A 14806-nucleotide genomic window follows, 5' to 3' on the forward strand; every position below is an offset into this window, starting at 1 on the left:
CCGTGGCCTCCTCTGGACTTGTTCCAGCAGTTCCATGTCCTTTTTATGTTGAGGACACCAGAACTGCACACAATGCTCCAGGTGAGGTCTCCCAAGAGCAGAGCAGAGGGGCAGGATCACCTCCTTCGCCCTGCTGGTCACGCTCCTTTGGATGCAGCCCAGGATACGGTTGGTTTCTGGGCTGCGAGCGCACACTGCAGCCGGCTCATGTTCATTTTCTCATCGACCAGCACCCCCAAGTCCTTCTCTGCAGGGCCGCTCTGAATCTCTTCTCTGCCCAACCTGTAGCTGTGCCTGGGATTGCTCCGACCCAGGTGCAGGACCTTGCCCTTGTCATGGTTGAACTTCATCAGGTTGGCATCAGCCCACCTTACAAGCGTGTCAAGGTCCCTCTGGATGGCATCCCTTCCCTCCAGCGTATCAACCGGACCACACAGCTTGGTGTCATCGGCAAACTCGCTGAGGGCGCGCTCAATCCCACTGTCCATGTCAGCGCCACCCCATGTCCCCAGCGCCACTCTGCCCCCACAGCCCCCGTCCCCAGCCGTCTCTTGCCCTCAGTCCTGCCCCTGCTCCCCTCCCTGTCCCCACTGCCATCCCCTGCCCTACTGCCCCCCCCAGCGCCACCCCATCCCGTGTCCCCCCGTGTCCCCACACCCCGCCATGTCCCCCCCTGTCCCCCCCTGTCCCCCCCGGCCCTCAATGGCGCCCCCCTCCCCTCCCGTCCCTCACCACCCCCGCGGTGACGTCACGGCGCCGCCCGCCCCGCGCATGCTCAGCGGGGCCGCTGAGGCGGGGCCCGGCCGCGGGCAGGGGGCGGGGCCGGGGGCGGGGCCGGCTCCATCCGGGTCCCTCCCCGCCGCCGGGCAGTGCGGCCGGCGCGAGCCTCGGCGGGACGGCGGCGGGTGAGTGCGGGGCGGCGGCGGCGGGAGCCCCCTGGGGGGCCGGAGGACCCTGGAGTTCCCCTGCGGCCCGCTATGGGGCAGCGGCCCCTCCGTGAGCGCTGTCCTGTGGGGCAGAGCCCCCCCCCTCCGGCACCCCTGTGGGGCAGGGGCTTGTCTGTGCACGGCTCTATGGGGTAGGGACCCTCCTCAAGCGCCTCCGTGGGGCAGCGACCGCTCCCCGTTTGTTGTTCTGTGGGGCAGGGTCTTTTCTTCAGCACCTCTTTGGGGTAGGGCCCTTCCTTGCGCTTTGCTCTGTGGGGTAGGGCCCTCCTTATGCACTACTCTATGGGGCAGGACCCCTTCTTCAGCACCCCGGTGGGGCAGGGATCTTGTGAACTGTTCTGTGGGGCTGGGACCTTCCTTTAGGCCCTCTGTGGGGCAGGGGCACCCCCGTTCAGCACCCTCCGTGGGGACAGGCTGCCTTCCCTTGGCTCCACAGCCCCCTGTGGGGCAGGCACCTCCATAGGGAAATGGGGCTTGCAGGGCAAAGCCTGTCCCTGCTGCCCCACATAGGGCAGTGCCTGCGTGTGCCATTGGGGTGGCCGGCACCCCTATAGCTGTGCCATAAGGTGCCACTTAGGACCCATAAGGTCCCTACTTGTGGGGCAGAGGAAGGGGCAGCAGACTGTGAAATGGGGCAGTGTCACCCAGGAGTGACATTGGAAAAGGCTGGGATACTGAAAGGGACAAGGAATATCCCCCCTGCAGCTCCCATCCCACCTGGACCCCCTTTATAAAGGGAGTTCCTGTGGGTCCCACCCCACACTTGGCTCGGGGTCCGTGGCTCGCCCCGTTCCCTGTTTGTTACCGGGCACATCCCTTTGCATTCCTGGGGCCAGGACAGGGCGCTGTGCGTTTCTTTGGCTTCAGAAAGGGGAAAAGCTGCTTTGGGAGTTCTCCGGAGCTGCTGTTCCTGCTGCACAGGCACGTCCCGAGCGCTCCCGGTATCCACACTGTGCCCACTTTGGAAGGGGTACATGTGGGGTCCTATGGGACTGGCATCCAAGGGGCAAAAATGCCCTTTGTGAGGGTTTTGGGGGCTGGTTCAGGTTAGTTCAGCTCCTCCGTGTTGTATCTTGTGTGCATGGAAGAGAGTATCTCCATGGGTCCCATTGCCTGGGAGCGGTGCTGGATCCTTGGGAAGCACCGGTGTGTATTGGGAAGGGTTATTCCCTGCTCCCCAGCGCACCTTTGGCAGGAGGTAGGGATGACATCTTGCTCTGGCACGCTCCGCTCCTTTGATCCCGACTTTCCTGCCATGGATAACGTGTTCGGCAACACGCGAGCCCGGCTCCGGCGCCCGATGTGCTGCCTCCTCCTCCTCCTCACCCCGGTTTTCCCCGGCTGGCTCCTGGTTTTCCTTTGTCTCTGGGCTCTCGGAGCCCGGGGATGCTCTGAAGGGAGCCCCTTCATCCCTTTGTTTCCAAGCGGCTGCGGGCTCAGCTGGTTTCAGGCCGTGTTTTGTGTGTCCAGGCAGAGAAACCAGCTACTCCCTATGGCTGATGTTATCCTTCATTTTCTCTTTCTGGGTTGTTGTAGGTGATTCAGTTTGCAGGGAGCGTATCCCAGCTGCAGGCTGTGCCAAGGGGATGCAGCAGCTTCCCAGAAACGGGACGAATTAGCCAGAAGCAAAACTGGAGCATCCTCTGTGTGTGTCCTCTCGTGTCCTCCCCGGGTGAGCAGGGCCATGGGCTCCGAGCAGCGCACGCTGAAACGCGGGTGCAGCAGCCCTGCTCCTGCCTCAGAGAGGGAGAAGTTCAAGCCTGAGTTGCTCAACTCGCTGCCAGCTGCGCCTTTCGGGTCAGGGGGGGACAGAGGAAGGTGAAATAAAGCCGGGTCCAGGCTCAGACCTGAGACTTTGACAGCAAAATGAGCGTTTTCCTTTCCTTGCGGGCAGCAGCACCACAAGAGGGACGTGGAGCTGCTGGAGCGGGGCCAGAGGAGGCCATGGAGATGCTGCGAGGGCTGGAGCAGCTCTGCTCTGGAGCCAGGCTGAGAGAGCTGGGCTGGGGCAGCCTGGACAAGAGAAGGCTCCTGAAGGGGAGAGCTGAGAGCAGCTCTAGTGCCTAAAGGGGCTGCAGGAAAGCTGGAGAGGGGCTTGGGGCAAGGGCCTGTAGGGCCAGGCCAAGGGGAATGGCTTGAACCTGCCCGAGGGGAGACTGAGCTGAGCTCTTAGGCAGAAGCTCTTCCCTGGGAGGGTGCTGAGGCGCTGGCACAGGGTGCCCAGAGAAGCTGAGGCTGCCCCATCCCTGGCAGTGCTCAAGGCCAGGTTGGACACAGGGGCTTGGAGCAAGCTGCTGCAGTGGAAGGGGTCCCTGCCCGTGGCAGGGGTTGGACCTGGAGGAGCTTTAAGGTCCATTCCAGCACAAACCAGGCCGGGGTTCTGTGATCCTGCTGCTGTTTCAGTTTGGTTTGGCAGCGCACTCATAGCCTGAATTCACATTAACACTTCTGTGTTACAGTGGGTGTAAACAGAGTGACCTTGAGCATGTCAAACAGCCCCTGAGTAAATCAGGTTATTTGCTCTATTACTTTATTCAGCCAGGTTGGATGCTCCAGCTGATGCGTCCAGGGTGCTGTGCCATCTGGAGCCAAACTTAAACCCAGATTTGGCCTTCAGCCTGGAGAAGCAGCAAGCCTTTTCCTCCAAGGAAGGATATAGCCCCTGACAGAAGAAGTGCTTGGGGGCAAGGTGGAAGGAACCCAAAATGCTCTAATTGAGGTATTTAACAGACACAAAGGAAATCCTTCCAACCCTGCATGGCTTAAGCTGCCAGGAGGGATGGTGGGATCCAGGCCAGGTTGGGGCTTGGAGCAAGCTGCTCCAGTGGAAGGTGTCCGTGCCCGTGGCAGGGGTTGGAGCTGGATGAGCTTTAAGGTCCCTTCCAACCCAAACCACTCTGGGATTCTTTGATCTCCCCATGTGGAGATGTGTGGGGTGATGATACGAGGGCACCCAGCTTTGCTGGGAGAGCTTTCATGCTCACAGACCACCTCTCCGCATGTCCCATCTTGGGTCATCCTTCCCAACAACCTGGCCGTCTCCTTCATGTTGGCTGTATGGCAGAGGATGTGTTGGGAGTGGTGTAGCCATAAACCCGCACCTGGATGTTGAAAAGGCAAAGGGAAGCATGGCTGGATGTGCTTCTGGGGTTGGTAGGGCTTGGCACCGCTGAGAGAAGGTCCTCTCCCACCAGGTCAAACTCCTCCTGTGTCACCCATCCGCACCATAACCCGAGACAGCCCCATTTGTCAGGCTGGGGCAGGAGGTGCCGATGCTCTGGGGGTCTTCACCCACCTCGGGACTGTTGGTGTCAAACCCTGAAGGGTGGTTTATTGACTCTGAAGCTTCCCCTGCTCTTCAGCCCTCATGGTCTGGCTGCGGTTGTCGCAGCCGAGCTCTGTTTCTGTTTGGTTTTGTTGCCTGTGCTCAAACATGGGGTGTTGTTGACATAAGATAACATCTGCCATGCCCACGCTCCCCTCCCTGCCCCTTCCTAGCGATGACATTGGCCTGAACCCGCTCAGACTGTGTCAGGAGTGCCTGTCCTGCCCTTGTCCCCACCCTAATAGCACTGATTGGAAATGACATCAGTGATGATGCCATGTGGGGCTTTATCAGCCCGAGAGCTCAGCCTGACCCCAGTGGGAGCCCTTCAATTGGCTGGGAAGTGCTGGTGATCCCATGGAAAATGTGCTGGAGGAGAGGATGAGAAACCCCTGTGGTGTCGTGATACTGGTGAGCATTTGCTTCCGCACTTGAGGAATGAGGAAGCCTCAGCATCTTTGTCCGCAACACAAGAGGGACGTGGAGCTGCTGGAGTGAGGTCAGAGGAGGCCATGGGGATGCTGCGAGGGCTGGAGCAGCTCTGCTCTGGAGCCAGGCTGAGAGAGCTGGGCTGGGGCAGCCTGGACAAGCGAAGGCTCCTGAAGGGGAGACCTGAGAGCAGCTCCAGTGCCTAAAGGGGCTGCAGGAAAGCTGGAGAGGGGCTTGGGACAAGGGCCTGTAGGGCCAGGCCAAGGGGAATGGCTTGAACCTGCCCGAGGGGAGACTGAGATGAGCTCTTAGGCAGAAGCTCTTCCCTGGGAGGGTGCTGAGGCGCTGGCACAGGGTGCCCAGAGAAGCTGTGGCTGCCCCATCCCTGGCAGTGCTCAAGGCCAGGTTGGACACAGGGGCTTGGAGCAAGCTGCTCCAGTGGAAGGGGTCCCTGCCCATGGCAGGGGTTGGAGCTGGAGGAGCTTTAAGCTCCCTTCCAACCTAAACCGTTCTATGATCTTCTCCATCAGGCACAGCAGGTTGGAGCAAAACCATGTTTCCCTATCCCATTCCAGGATGCAGTGGTACCCGTGTGTTCCTTAGGGATGGAGGTGTATTGGGTTTGGATGCTTTTCTGACCCCAAAGCAGTGTCATGGGCCATCCAATGGATCTCTTTACTCCCTGTATCGTGCATTTAATTTCCATCCATGAAAAGAAACCTGAACAGCTCCAACCACGTGTGAAGGGTTCCTGTGTCCTGGCAATGAACTGATTGTGGTGCCAGAGGGATGTCAATGGGAGGAAAGAGCATCTACCCACAGCACCTCAAAGGGATACCAGCAATAGCATCAGTGGTGAGGGCAGAGCAGCTGTGGAGCCTCCAAGGTAGGGATGAATGATGGCAGGAGAGGAAAAGACTCGCTTGTGGAGGATGGATGACCCTGTGCCTGATGTCACTGCTCCAGCAGGAGGAAAAGGACCCGTACTGATGCGTGGATGGGCAGCAGGAGCTGGTGCCAGAGCTCAGGGATCAGATTAGTTGCAAGCAGCTGCCTCGGCAGATCCGGAGGCTCCGAGGTCTCAGGTTGCTCCAACACCAGAGCTAAAACTGGATCAGCCTTTGGAAAAAGTGGCCGAGATGCTGAGAGCAGGAGGATGAGTGACGGCCGGGCTCTGGTCCTTTCATTGGGGTCTTTTCTGCTCCAGCTGCTGGGTTATGAATGTGGGAAGCATTAGGAGTAACTCTCCTGGTTTATTTGGGAGTTTCTTTTGATGATGGGTTGGCTTACAGTGTGCTAGAGAGGTCCTGCTGTCTCAGTGGAGGCGGGGGATGGAGGTGCATGCCTCAGCAAGGACACAAGGGCTGTTGATGTGTTAGAAACCACAGAACTGCCCTGAGAATGGTCATGAAAGAATTAAGGCTTTTCCACCCAAAAAGGTGCTGTGGTCGTGTGTGTTAGGAGGTGTTTTGGGTGCGTGGAGTTGGTTGACGGCAGCTGAACATGAGCAGCTTGTGCCCAGGCAGCCAAGAAGCCCCCAGCGTCCTGGCGTGGATCAGCACCAGTGCGGCAGCAGGGCCAGGGCAGTGACTGTGCCCCTGTACTGGGCACTGGAGAGGCTGAACCTCGAATCCTGTGCTCAGCTCTGGGCCCCTCACTGCAAGAGAGACATTGAGGGGCTGGAGCGGGGCCAGAGAAGGGAATGGAGCTGGGGCAGGGCCTGGAGCCCAAGTGTGATGGGGAACGGCTGAGGGACCTGGGGGGTTCAGATGGAGAAGAGAAGGCTCAGGGGGGACCTGATGGCTCCCTACAAGTGCCTGCCAGGAGGATGGAGCCAGGAGGGGCTGGGCTCTGCTCCCAAGGAACAAGGGATGGGACAAGAGGAACCGGCCTCAAGCTGCCCCAGGGCAGGTTTAGATGGAGCTGAGGAACAATTCCTGCCCCAGAGGGTGCTCAGGCATTGGAACAGGCTGCCCAGGGCAGGGCTGCACGCACCAGCCCTGGGGGGCTTTAAAAGACAAGAGATGTGCACTGAGGGACAAGTGGTGGCCTTGGGGGTGCTGCATTAATGGTTGGACTGGATGAGCTTAAAGGTCTTTTGCAACCTAAACGATCCAGTGATTATCTGTTTTTATCCCTGTGCAGCATTAATCTTGCTGTTAATAAGCTTTTAACTCCCAAAGCGCCTTAGAGGAAACCAGCAGGAGCTTGTTTGCAAGAGAGAAACTGAAAGTGCTGAGAAGGGAGAGCTGCTGCCCTCCTCATTTCAGCCATTGCTCCGTTATCCCTCTCCCTGCCCTTAACCAGCCGTGGTATTCCCAACTTCTTGGCTTGGAGGGGTGTTTGGAAGGAAACATAAGAGCTATGGGTTCTGAAGATTCCCATCAGGGGTGGAAGCAGGAGGGTTTGGCTCTTCAGTCAACCCCTTTGAGGGCAGGAGCGGCAGTCCCATAGGTAAGAGAATGGATGAAGCCCAATATCCCGTTAAAATTGGATGGGAAGGAGCACCAGCATTCCCGTAAGGATTGAATTAAACTTCTCTCCACCCAGAGCTCTGTCTAGAGCAGGCAAGTATTTCCTGGGGCTTTAAAGCCTCTCGTTTTCCATTGTTCTATGTGAGGACCCTTTGCCAGGCTGGGCTTCCCCTGGGGCTGCTTCCTGCTCGTGGTTGTCAGCTCAGCTGCAGGGTTGGGGTTCTTTTCTTTCACTTTTGAACTGAGAAGTGCTGGGTTAAGCCCCAGCATCGCCCTTGGTGTCTGAGACAAAAGATGGGAGTTTTGAGGATGGGGAGGGTGACGGCCATGCAAAGTGAGACTGGATTGTGCACAGCTGGGAGGGGTTTTGAGTGCATTGGAGAATCCCAGACTGGTTTGGGTTGGAAGGGACCTGAAAGCTCCTCCAGCTCCAACCCCTGCCACGGGCAGGGACCCCTTCCACTGGAGCAGCTTGCTCCAAGCCCCTGTGTCCAACCTGGCCTTGAGCACTGCCAGGGATGGGGCAGCCACAGCTTCTCTGGGCACCCTGTGCCAGCGCCTCAGCACCCTCCCAGGGAAGAGCTCCTGCCTAAGAGCTCAGCTCAGTCTCCCCTCGGGCAGGTTCAAGCCATTCCCCTTGGCCTGTCCCTACAGGCCCTTGTCCCAAGCCCCTCTCCAGCTTTCCTGCAGCCCCTTTAGGCACTGGAGCTGCTCTCAGGTCTCCCCTTCAGGAGCCTTCTCTTGTCCAGGCTGCCCCAGCCCAGCTCTCTCAGCCTGGCTCCAGAGCAGAGCTGCTCCAGCCCTCGCAGCATCTCCATGGCCTCCTCTGGCCTCGCTCCAGCAGCTCCACGTCCCTCTTGTGCTGCTGCCCCCAGAGCTGGATCAGGGCTGCAGGGGGGCAAAACCCCCTTCATGACCTGCTGCTCATCCTCCTTTTGAAGCAGCCCAGTTCTTTTCCACCCCAACCCCAGCCCTGGTGAGCACTGCTGGGTGAGCTCTCGCTGTGTGGCACCGGCTCTGCGGGCTCCTCTCTGCTTTTGTTTCCATTTGGTCGAAAACTTCTTACATTTACTGGCGAGGGAGTAATTCTAATCCTGTTCAATGAGATCAAGGGATTAGTGTCTCTGATGCTTATAAAATTACGAGGATTAGCTGTGCCTTCCCCCCCTTTTCTTTCAGTGCCGCGTAACGTCATCGACGCGTTTTCAAAGGGGATCTCTGTGCTGTTACCAAGAGCTGAAACGATTTAAGGAGCCTTTGTGAATCCAAGGGTTTAAACCCAAGATCTTCATCTTCTCCCTCCCTCCCTCTGTATTTTTGTGCAATATTAGGGTTCTTTTCTCTTTCTTTCCAGCATCCCTGGTCCCAAACCGCAGTAGCTGTTCAGGAGATACGTTGGGTTTGTGTGGCGTGGCTGCGTTGCGGCGCCCGTGCGGGTAAGTAGGGAGCTGAGCTGAAAGCTTTACTTGAGAGGGGCTGCAAAGTCACATCTTAAGAGGAGCAGGTCCTGCAAAAGGTATTGTTTCAGGAGGCTGCCTCTTGTGGTGAAGGATTTGGGCTTTCATGGCCCATTCCAGTTCTACTTCCAAACAAGTTATAGACCATAGGATCCCAGCCTGGTTTGTGTTGGAAGGGAGCTTAAAGCTCCTCCAGCTCCAGCCCTGCCCCGGGCAGGGACCCCTTCCACTGGAGCAGCTTGCTCCAAGCCCCTGTGTCCAACCTGGCCTTGAGCACTGCCAGGGATGGGGCAGCCACAGCTTCTCTGGGCACCCTGTGCCAGCGCCTCAGCACCCTCCCAGGGAAGAGCTTCTGCCTAAGAGCTCATCTCAGTCTCCCCTCGGGCAGGTTCAAGCCATTCCCCTCGGCCTGGCCCTACAGGCCCTTGTCCCAAGCCCCTCTCCAGCTTTCCTGCAGCCCCTTCAGGCACTGGAGCTGCTCTCAGGTCTCCCCTTCAGGAGCCTTCTCTTGTCCAGGCTGCCCCAGCCCAGCTCTCTCAGCCTGGCTCCAGAGCAGAGCTGCTCCAGCCCTGGCAGCAGCTCCATGGCCTCCTCTGGACTCACTTGATCAGGTCGCATCCCTGGCAGTGCTCAAGGCCAGGTTGGACGCAGGGGCTTGGAGCAAGCTGCTCCAGTGGAAGGGGTCCCCGCCTATGGTAGGGGTTGGAATTGGATGAGCTTTAAACTCCCTTCCAACCCAAGCCAGGGTGGGATTCCCAGGAGGGAACAGAACTTTTAGGTCGATGGGATGCTCTCACCCTGGCTGTTTGGAGCAGTGGGAGCAGGGTGAAACTCCGCACACCCACATTCCTGCACCCTCTTAATCCCAATCTGTGCTTTCGTTAGGGCGTGCTCACCAGGAAAACCGTGCACGGAGCTGAGCAGGAGGAGGCTTCACTTCAAACCCAGTTGCTCTGCCTCCTCTCACAATATTGCCCTGAGCCTTTCCCCACAGGGTATAATTTAAATGCCCTTTCTCCTGGGTCAGTGGCTGCAGGGCCGCTTGACCTGTGTGAGCCACGCAATCCCCAGTGCTGAGTGGAAGGAGCTCCAAGCCAGGAATGCCTGGCCCTGACCCAACCTGCTTTCGGAGGCAAGCTTTGAAATATACACAAAGACAAGCTCATAATTTCCACTATACTAATGAGGCCATGGTGTTTTCATTGAAATGTGCCAATAGACGCCGCGGTGGGGTTTTAGCAGCCTTGTTCTGTGAATCCAAATGTGATTTAACATGGCATTCCCTGTGGAGCGGAGGAAAACTGCCTTCTCCCCTGGAATTTCAATGATGCTTCTTGGTGATGCTGCCCAAAACTCCCCCCAGGGGTGGGACCTTTCTTTGTGTTTCATCTCGACACGGGTTTTCCCCTCAGTGCCGTGGTTTGGGAGAAGATAGGGAAGGGTAGGAATGGGTTGAAAGGATGGATAATGATCTGTGAGGAGGGGAAAGTCTTGGCTTTAACGACTGGTTCTAAATGATGCTGGTGCACAGGGTGCCCAGAGAAGCTGTGGCTGCCCCATCCCTGGCAGTGCTCAAGGCCAGGTTGGACACAGGGGCTTGGAGCAAGCTGCTCCAGTGGAAGGGGTCCCTGCCCGTGGCAGGGGTTGGAGCTGGAGGAACCTTAAGCTCCCTTCAACCCAAAGCATTCCGTGTTTCTATGTATTTAATAACCAGACTCCCTGGAAGTCTCTTTACCTCATAATAAAACCAAACACAAGAGCTCCCAGCATCAAGTGCTCTCTTGACCTTTAAGCAGACACTGCCTGCTTGTTGCTAAGCCACCTCCTTGGGGCCACTCATCTATTTTGCCTTCTAGGAGGGCGATTCAGCGCCTGGGAATGTGTAAAGATCTGACACCAAACTGCTTCGTGCCTGAGAGATGCTTTGGTGCGTTTTAGCTTCGCTGCCTGAGGAAGCCCCAGTAGCTCTGAAGCAGTTGGGGAGCATTCAGTAGGTTTTGGTCGGTCAGCTGCAAGAGAAACGTGAGCTTTAAGTAACCTGCTTGGAAGTTGGTTGGGTTTTTAGCAGCAGCACATCCCTGACTTGGGGTTTTACTGATTTAAGGGCTCAAACTCTGAGAAACCAGCAGGTCGAAGGAGGTGATCCTGCCCCTCTGCTCTGCTCTTGGGAGACCTCACCTGGATCATTGTGTGCAGTTCTGGTGTCCTCAACATAAAAAGGACATGGAACTGCTGGAACAAGTCCAGAGGAGGCCACGAGGATGATCAGGGGCTGGAGCACCTCCCGTATGAAGACAGGCTGAGGAAGTTGGGGCTGTTCAGCCTGGAGAAGAGAAGGCTGTGTGGAGACCTCATAGCAGCTTCCAGTACCTGAAGGGGGCCTATAGGGATGCTGGGGAGGGACTCTTTGTCAGGGACTGTAGTGACAGGACAAGGGGTAACGGGTTAAAACTGAAACAGGGGAAGTTTAGACTGGATCTAAGGAGGAAATTCTTTCCTGTGAGGGTGGTGAGGCACTGGAATGGGTTGCCCAGGGAGGTTGTGAGTGCTCCATCCCTGGCAGTGTTCAAGGCCAGGTTGGATGAAGCCTTGTGTGGGATGGTTTAGTGTGAGGTGTCCCTGCCCATGGCAGGGAGGTTGGAACTGGATGATCTTGAGGTCCTTTCCAACCCGAACCATTCTGTGATTCTATGAAACCCATCTAAGAAGCCAGGTTCTCGGTGCTGGTGTCTGATGCTGACAGTTCATGTGTGCTTATCCATTGCCTCCAGGTTACAGACCCACAGGGTGCTGCTACCCCTGAATTTAAGCTCCTTTCATGTTCTCCATCCCGCTAAGCTGAGGCCGTAAGTCCAGGGAGAACAGGGAAGAAGGATGGTATCCCATGGGATCACCATCAGTGCTGAGCCCTGTGTGGCAGCATAGGAGATGCATACGTTGGGTTCATGCCTATTCATCTCCATGAAGCAGCGAGGTTACAGCGCTTGGCTTTGCAATCTGGGAGCGGAAAACTTCCACTTTCCACTTGCAGCTCAGTTTTGAGGGGTTTCCACTCCTTGCAGCCACCTTTGCTTGTGTGGATCCCACGGGAGTGAAGCCATTTGTGTCCTGTATCCCTATGGCTCCAGGGAGGGCTTTTAGCTGGATTCTGAAGTGTGGCAAAATCCCCCTGGATTCTGTTAGTGGAGGAAAAGGAGCAATAAAAAGATCCCCCCCCCCCAGAAGCCAGTTCTGTTGGGAGCAGGGAAGGGCTGGCAGGCTGCACGGGCTCCTTTTGCTGGAAGTCTTAGGAAAACCGGGCAGCGGCAGTGACGTGGCGTTAGTGTTCATTCCCAGCAGGATGAGCTTTGGGTTGGTTTGGCTTTTCCTGAAGGCTTTTGCATGCCCTCAGCCTCCTAAAATACAACCCTTGCAGAGCTGACGTGGGCTTTGGGGGGCAGCTCCTCACTAGGAGTTGCTTGAGTGACTCTTTCCCATCTCCAGACACTTCTGCATCCAGCTACCTCTTCTTAACTTTTACTGCAGGGAGAAACGATGCCATGGAAAGGGTCTGTGGAGAGAGCATTCCTGAGCTCCGAAATCCAGGATCTGGGAGCAGCCGGCAGCAGCATAAAGAGGAATTCTTCCCTCTCTGGCCTCACGCTGCTTTTCCACCACAAGGCTTTCGAGCCATCTGGATCCCCTTTCAGCTTATGCCCCCAAAAATCCATAACCTAGCAACCTTATGGAGTGTAAATGGGAGCATTATGCCTTCCTGCATCCCAATTTGCGCTCGCCTCCTCTCCTTGCCTTTACAGGGTGGCAGCTGGGATTCCCCGCGCCGGCAGCAGGATTTTGTAGGGATTATTGATCCCTGGGTGTTGCACTGGTTTTCTTCTTCCCCATTAAAGGAGCTTAGGGAACAGAGGAGCAGGGTTGCAGGAGGTCAGATATTCCATCTGCCTCTCAGTATAAAAGAGAGGACAAGGCCAGTTGCTCATGGGCTCGGCAGAAAGCCGTTTGCTTTTGTTCAGCCTGGAGATGAGTGGATCAAAGTGGGATTTTCCTTTCAGATGTGATGTTTTGGGAGCTCCCATCACTTCCCCCCCCCAGTTCTCCGTGTCATCACACAGGAATTTATGAATTCCCTGGATAGTTGAACAGCATCCTCTCTGGTCTGGCCCCTCAGCAGCAGAGACTGAGTGCTTCTCATGGAGGTTCCAGTTCACTTTCCCCAAGGAACCTGTTTCCTGCAAACAAGGAAATGAAGCTGCAAATGAAGGTGGAAGATTATTCCCGCTAAATTAGGCAATAGGGCAGTGTGTGGTGGGGAGCTGCCAACCCTGTGCTGCTGTCGGACTCCAGCCCTGGCTTTTGGTGCTTTGTTTTGGGTTAATATCATAGAACCATGGAATCGACCAGGTTGGAGAAGCCCTTCAAGCTCATCCAGTCCAACCATTAATGCAGCACCCCCAAGGCCACCACTGCCCCATGGCACCGAGGCCTCGTCTCCACACTGTGTGAGCACTTGCAGGGCCGGTGCCTGCAGCCCTGCCCTGGGCAGCCTGTTCCAATGCCTGAGCACCCTCTGGGGCAGGAATGGTTCCTCAGCTCCATCTAAACCTGCCCTGGGGCAGCTTGAGGCCGGTTCCTCTTGTCCTATCCCTTGTTCCTTGGGAGCAGAGCCCAGCCCCTCCTGGCTCCATCCTCCTGGCAGGCACTTGTAGGGAGCCATCAGGTCCCCCCTGAGCCTTCTCTTCTCCATCTGAACCCCCCAGGTCCCTCAGCCGCTCCCCATCACACTTGTGCTCCAGGCCCTGCACCAGCTCCATTCCCTTCTCTGGTCCCGCTCCAGCCCCTCAATGTCTCTCTTGCAGTGAGGGGCCCAGAGCTGAGCACAGGATTCAAGGTGCAGCCTCACCAGTGCCCAGCACAGGGGCACAGTCCCTGCCCTGGCCCTGCTGCCGCACCGGTGCTGATCCAGGCCAGGATGCTGGGGGCTTCTTGGCTGCTTGGGCGCAAGCTCATTTGCTGGCATGCATGTCAGTAAATATTCCAGCACCTGAGCTTTATGGTTTGGGAATGGTTCTCCAGGGACAGAGGCAGGGATGGATGATGTGGTCCCATCACCCTGACCCCATGCAGGGTACCAGGGGGCTGCTGCCTTCTGCTTCCACCACTGTGCGTATGATACGGGCCGGAGGCAGGAGAAGGGAGCAGCAGCACATCCTTTCCCACCTCATGTTGGGGAGGAAGAGTGAGCTCAGCAAGTCGTGACGTTGGAGCTGCTGCCAGGAAAAGGGGAAAAAGAAGCCCTTAAATATCCTTAGGGTCAAAGGGAAAAAATTCCTCAAGTGTTATTTCATCCCCAAGAAGTGAATAGAGCCCTGCTCGGGCAGCCTGCCTGTGTGCTTCACAGGGAGAAGCTGCCAGCTCCCCTTCAAACCCTCCTGAGCACCGATTTCCATTTCTCCTTCCTGGGATCCAACAGGACCCAGGCAGGGCTCTCCTCCGACCTGCATCCCCCCTGCTGCAGGCTGGATTAAAGGCGCTATTGAGCTGCGCTTTGGGGTCGGTTTCTCCCTGTTTATTTTTGCCTTCGTTCCTGGAACTTGCAAAATCAGCCCTGAGCAAACCTTTGGTGGGTGAAAGCCCTTGGCTTTAAACAGAGCCATGGGAGCTGCGCTGTTTTCTGCATGTTTCGCTGCCAATGGTCACTAAAACTTCCCCATTTAAAGGTGCTTTTGTGCATTAAGGCCATGGGATCATTGAAATTATCATTTGGGATCATTTAAACTCCCCCCAAGCCAAACCCCCGCTGACACTTGCGCTGGTACCAGTTGTGCTGCCGCGTATTCAGTATAAAGGCTTTGTGGTCCCACTGTCACAGTGTCCCCCAGCCCGAAGGCAGTGGAGAGGGTTAAGGTTCCGTGCTGGGTGTCAGCCAGGGAGCGCAGCCAGGAAATTTCCGGATTCCAGGACTAAAAAAGCGTCGGATTCACTCTCGAGGAGAAGGGATCAAAGGTTCGGAGCGGTTCGTGCTTGGAGGTCACTTTGGTGTCTTTGGTTGCCCGGGCACACAACGGGCATCCAGCACCACCCTGAAGGAGCCTGGAGAGGGGCTTGGGACAAGGGCCTGTAGGGCCAGGCCAAGGGAAATGGCTTGAACCTGCCCGAGGGGAGACTGAGCTGAGC

The 14806-nt window shown here is 56.9% G+C and overlaps 1 protein-coding gene across 3 annotated transcripts in view; it reads left to right on the forward strand.

Annotated features, from left to right (window-relative positions):
* Positions 1-821: 821 nt before the first annotated feature.
* RNF24 (ring finger protein 24) overlaps positions 822-14806 on the forward strand; it is a 34011-nt gene continuing 20026 nt past the window's right edge. Inside the window, exons 1-2 of one of the 3 annotated variants that reach the window (XM_065661951.1) lie at positions 858-905; positions 8530-8611. The gene's annotated coding sequence lies outside the window, so the exon portion shown is untranslated. Of the gene's footprint in view, positions 906-4600; positions 4684-8529; positions 8612-14806 lie in introns of those variants that run through there. The other 2 variants (XM_065661960.1, XM_065661982.1) reach the window with 2 other exon arrangements.

This window comes from Lathamus discolor, chromosome 1 (assembly GCF_037157495.1).
Source record: "Lathamus discolor isolate bLatDis1 chromosome 1, bLatDis1.hap1, whole genome shotgun sequence".
Taxonomy (NCBI): Eukaryota; Metazoa; Chordata; class Aves; order Psittaciformes; family Psittacidae; genus Lathamus; species Lathamus discolor.